The sequence below is a fragment of the Bubalus kerabau genome, chromosome 4 (assembly GCF_029407905.1).
Source record: "Bubalus kerabau isolate K-KA32 ecotype Philippines breed swamp buffalo chromosome 4, PCC_UOA_SB_1v2, whole genome shotgun sequence".
NCBI classification, from domain to species: Eukaryota; Metazoa; Chordata; class Mammalia; order Artiodactyla; family Bovidae; genus Bubalus; species Bubalus kerabau.
Genome location: NC_073627.1, coordinates 23,184,219 through 23,190,276, shown reverse-complemented (window position 1 = coordinate 23,190,276; position 6,058 = coordinate 23,184,219).

The window sequence follows — 6,058 nt, the reverse complement described above, 5'->3', positions numbered from 1 at the left end:
TAATCTTCACTCCACCACCCATTTCAGCCCTGGCAACCACTGATCAGTTTTTTTTCTTTTTGCCACACAGTATGAAGGATCTTACTTCCCTGACTGTCCAGGGATCGAAACTGTGCCCCCTGCAGTGGAAACATGGAGACTTAACCAGTAAATCACCGCCACGGATCCATTCTATGTCACTGTAGATTAGTTATTTTCCCCCCTAGAATTTCATATAAATGGAATCATATGGTATGTATTGTGTCTAGCTTCTTTTGTTCAGTATGACAGTCTTAAAATTCATCTATGGTGTTTTTGTGTCCATTCGTATCTACGGGTAAGTTGTATTCTATTGTATGTATGTACCATAATTTATGCATTCACCAGGCGATTATTTTTCAACTGTGAATTCTGATCATAAAAAATCCTTTTATAAATATGTTGCTGAATGTTGCAGCCATAGCTTTTATTAAAAGTAGTGATGGAGAGACAGAGAAGGCAATGGCAACCCACTCCAGTGTCCCTGGAGAATCCCAGGGATGGGGGAGCCTGGTGGGCTGCCATCTATGGGGTCGCACAGAGTCGGACATGACTGAAGCGACTTAGAAGAAGCAGCAGTAGCAGCAGTGATGGAGAGAATATATTTAATAATGGTTTTTAGTTTGATGTTGAATTTATGATACTAATATTAAGCAATGGTACTTTAATCTTAGATCCAGTACCAAGATTTAAGAAACATTTACTACCTCATTAAAAAGTCTTTTACTTAAGTATATGAATATAGGTTTTTATTTGATGTTTGGATATATTTTTAAAAGACTCTTGAGAGTCCCTTGGACTGCAAGGAGATCCAACCAGTCCATCCTAAATCAGGATGGACTGAATCAGTCCTGAATATTCATTGGAGGGACTGATGCTGAAGCTGAAACTCCAATACATTGGCCACCTGATGCGAAAAATTGACTCATTGGAAATGACCCTGATGCTGGGAAAGACTGAAGGCAGGATGAGAAGGGGACAGAGGATGAGATAGTTGGATGGCACCACTGACTCAATAAACATGAGTTTGAGCAAGCTCCAGGAGTTGGTGATGGACAGGGAAGCCTGGCTGTTCAGACTGGGAATTTGCCTCCTTACCGGTGGACTTTTTGGAAACTAATACCACTTATTTAAATAAGAAAGCTTTAATTTATTAAGCTGATACTTTTAAACAGACTTGCTTTTTCCCTTCTCTTCTCTTTCTCTTTCTTAAGCAAACAAATTCCAAACCCATTTTGTAGTATTCAACATATCTCAGTTAGTCAGTTCAGTCACTCAGTCGTGTCCGACTCTTTGCAACCCCATGGACTGCAGCACAACAGGCTTCCCTGTCCATCACCAACTCCTGATGCTTGCTCAAACTCATGTTTATTAAGTCAGTGGTGCCATCCAACTATCTCATCCTCTGTCCCCTTCTCATCCTGCCTTCAGTCTTACCCAGCATCAGGGTCATTTCCAATGAGTCAATTTTTCGCATCAGGTGGCCAATGTATTGGAGTTTCAGCTTCAGCATCAGTCCCTCCAATGAATATTCAGGACTGATTTCCTTTAGGATGGACTGGTTGGATCTCCTTGCAGTCCAAGGGACTCTCAAGAGTCTTTTCCAACACCACAGTTCAAAAGCATCAATTCTTCGGCACTCCGCTTTCTTTATGGTCCAACTCTCACATCCATACATGACTACTGGAAAAACCATAGCTTTGACTAGATGGACCTTTGTCAGCAAAGTAATGTCTCTACTTTTTAATATGCTGTCTAGGTTGGTCATAGCTTTTCTTCCAAGGAGCGAGTGTCTTTTAATTTCAAGACTGCAGTCACCATCGGCAGTGATTTTGGAGCCCCAGAAAATAAAGTCTGTCACTGTTTTCCCATCTATTTGCTGTGAAGTGATGGGACTTGATGCCATGATCTTGGCTTTTTGAATGTTGAGTTTTAAGCCAACTTTTTCGCTTTCCTCTTTCACTCACATCAAGAGGCTCTTCAGTTCCTCTTGCTTTCTGCTATAAGGATGGTATCATCTGCATATCTGAGGTTATTGATATTTCTCCCGGCAATCTTGATTCCAGCTTGTGCTTCATTTTGCATGATGTACTCTGCATGTAAGTTAAATAAGCAGGGTGACAATATACAGCCTTGATGTACTTCTTTCCAAATTTGAAACCAGTCCATTCATTGTTCCATGTCTGGTTCTAACTGTTGCTTCTTGACCTGCATACAGATTTCTCAGGAGGCAAGTAAGGTGGTCTGGTATTTCCATCTCTTTAAGAATTTTCCCCAGTTTGTTGTGATCCACACAGTCAAAGGCTTTGATGTAGTCAATAAAGTAGAAGTAGATGTTTTTCTGGAACTGTCTTGCTTTTTCAATGATCCAATGGATGTTGGCAATTTGATCTCTGGTTCCTCTGTCTTTTCTAAATCTAGATTGAACATCTGGAAGTTCTCGGTTCACATACTGTTGAAACCTTGCTTGGAGAATTTTGAGCATTACTTTGCTGCTGCTACTAAGTCATTTCAGTCGTGTCTGACTCTGTGCGACCCCATAGATGGCATTACTTTGCTAGTGTGTGACATATAAAGTGGCTTAAAAGGCAGGATTAATTTTTAAAATCTCATATCCTGAATTTCCAGTAGGTGGCACTCTTACAAAGCCTAAAGACTTCTGTTTTGGCAATCCATGGTTGCTTTCTAGATGATTCTCTTTCTACCCTCACCTGCTTGCAAACCCATTTGTTCTGGATAACTTAAATTCATTTCCCTCTAATTATCAGGGTTATGCATACTGTTTGTTAAGCATTTAAAAATGTTCAAAAGAAGAAATATTCTTCAAACCCCTTAATTTCCAAGAGATAACCACTGCAACAATATAGATGTACAATATTTTCCAGACCTTTCTCTAGCCCTCACACACAATAAGTGCATATAAAAGTTAAAATTTACATTAGTAAAAGTTTAGATTTTAAAATAATGATATGCTTGCCTTTGTTTTCCGATCCTGTACCTGGGCTTTTTCTTATGAGTAGTTTCCCTTTAAGAAAGACCTCTCATTTCTGCAATTCATTAATTGCTGAGTCCAAAAGGACCTTTCCTGTTGGTGCTGAACTAGGGCATGTGGTCCAGTGAATGATGCCTGGACTTTCATGATAAGAATTCTGTGCTAATTGCATTTCTTGGCAGTGAGAGTGGAGTAAGGAGAATTTAAATAAGAAACCTAAAGCTTCCTTTGCCAACTGAAGAGTATAGAATATTCTAAGATTTTATCTGAATAGGATTGTGATTTTTGAATTTGCTGGCTGTTCCAGGAGATGTTCACTGTTGGTGTATAGTAGGAAATTTTATGAAATCACTGATTTTTTTATTAAAGGTAGATTCCGCCCCCCACCCCCTCCCGACAGTATTACCTTGCTGCTGCTGCTGCTAAGTCGCTTCGGTCGTGTCCGACTCTGTGCGACCCCATAGACGGCCTCCTACCAGGCTCCCCCGTCCCTGGGATTCTCCAGGCAAGAACACTGGAATGGGTTGCCATTTCCGTCTCCAATGCATGAAAGTGAAAAGTGAAAGTGAAGTCTCTCAGTCATGTCTGACTATTCGCGACCCCATGGACTGCAGCCTACCAGCCTTCTCCGCCCATGGGATTTTCCAGGCAAGAGTACTGGAGTGGGGTGCCATTGCCTTCTCCAATAGTATTACCTTAAGGGCAGCTAATTTCCCCCAGAATGAGCAATCCAAGAGACCAAGTCAGACAAAAATGCTTTTGTGACCTAACCTTGGAAGGTATACACTGTCACTTCTTCAGCAAAGTGAAGTGAAGTGAAGTCCTCAGTCGTGTCTGACTCTTTGAGACCCCGTGGACTGTAGCCCACCAGGCTTCTCCGTCCATGGGATTCTCCAGGCAAGAATACTGGAGTGGGTTGCCATTTACTTCTCCAGGGGATCTTCCCGACCCAGGGATTGAACCCAGGTCTCCCACATTGCAGGCAGATGCTTTAACCTCTGAACCACCCTGCTGTATTCATTGTGGGAGAGGACAATGCTCAGGGGCTTATGTACTAGGAGGTAAGGCTCCCTGGGGCCATCTTGGAGGAACCACAAGGAGTAATCAACATAGGTGGTTACCTTATCTGTTTACTTCACTGAGGTATAATTGATACCTAACATTATATTAACAGTTTTAGGTATACAATGTAATGATTTAATATTTGTATATATATTGGGAAATGGTGACTGCAATGAGTCTAGTTAATATCCATCCACAGATGGTTACTTTAAAGCCATGAGATTAGATGAGATCACCTAGGGAGTAAGAGTAGAGAGAGAAGATAGCACAATTAAGTCAGCAGTCAGAGGTCACAAAGAAGAGTCAGAGAAAGCCTCCAGGGAGGTGATGATGCCTTTGGGAGCCCAGTGGAGAAAGTATTTCCAAAAGAAGAGAAGGCAGAGAAGCTAAGATAATAGCTAAGAAATGATCACCAGATTTATACCTATGCAATACCCATTTCTCCTTGGAAGGGAAGTGAAGTGAAGTCGCTCAGTCGTGTCCGACTCTTTGCGACCTCATGAACTGTAGCCTACCAGGCTCCATCCATGGAATTTTCCAGGCAAGAATACTGGAGTGGGTTGCCATTTCCTTCTCCAGAGGATCTTCCCGACCCAGGGATCAAACCCGGGTCTCCCGCATTGCAGGCAGACACTTTACCGTCTGAGCCACCAACAAAGGAGTCTCCTTGGAGTCTCACACAATTCAGATGTAGTTGTAAGGAAAACAGGTGTTGTTTAAAACAGTAACTATTTGCAGCCACTTTTGAGTACCAGAAAGTAGCCTCATGTATTATTTGTGGGTGATAGAGCTTGTGCAGGAAAGACCTTGATAATCTCTTTGGGTCTGAACAGTAAGGTTCTCCTAGAGTTAGTTCTGGAAGGTGAGGGCTGGAGAGTTGAGTTGCCATCCATAATAAAGGAAGAAGAATGGAGTATCTGAGACTGCTAATGAATTTAAAAGAAAGTGTGACTTCAGAAAGCTGCATATGAAGCATGTCAGCTGAGAATGACAAAATAACTAAGCTTCTGTGGGCTTTTGCACCCAGGACTGGAATTCCTCCAGGCCTCTACGACCCTCTTCTCTCCATTCTGCTCCTCTGACACTACTTGTTCCCCTGGTTTCTCCATAGGATTTTGGTTACACACAAAAAGCAATCATAGGACAAAAATACTGAGTACTTGCTAGGTTCCAGGGACTGTGCCTACTGTTTTATGTACACTACCTCATTAAATTTTCACAAAGCCACTCCACTGTAAGAATAGGAACCTGAGGCATACAAGAGGTTAAGTTACTTGCTATTAAGTATTAAGGTCAGAATTTGAACTCAGTCTGGCTTCAGAGATTTGGTTCTTAATCAGTAAATTTTGCTCGTGTTTTCCTTTTAGGGTTTTGAATTTGGCACCTCAGACTGAACCAGTCTGAATCACCGTCTACTCAGGCTTAGACTTTGGCCATCTTCTGCCCTAGCCAAGAACTTGACATCTGTTATTGACCTGTGGGTCTGACCCACCCCAGTAGAAACCCCACCCTGGACCTTGCTGGTGCCAGATAGGAGAAAGGCCGCCAAAACAGTGTGTGTTCATGCCCCTATGTCCTTTCATACTTGCTTCCTCTGTTCCCTTTCTCCTTTCTCTGCCTGGTTGGTTTCTGCATGAAGTATTTGGTTGCCTCGTCACAAATTTTTCTTCCTCCTTCTAGTGCCCTTTGATCTTCTATCCACCCTGTCTCAGCATATCACCATTCCTGGTAGATATCTATCTCTGCCCTCAATCTCAATTGTGAGCTTCTCCAGGCAAGGACTATACCTCTGAGTCTCCAGTCTGGCGCACTATGAGGGTTCAATAAGAGTTTCTTGACTGAATGAAAGAAGGTGCTGGAAAATGAACAGGGCAAATGTTATACCCTGCAGTGAACAATACATTTTTCTTATTTTTTTGTAACCTTGATGGGCTCATGTAAAAAGGAAAGAACTATAAGAATCTTTTTTGTTGTTGTTAATTATTC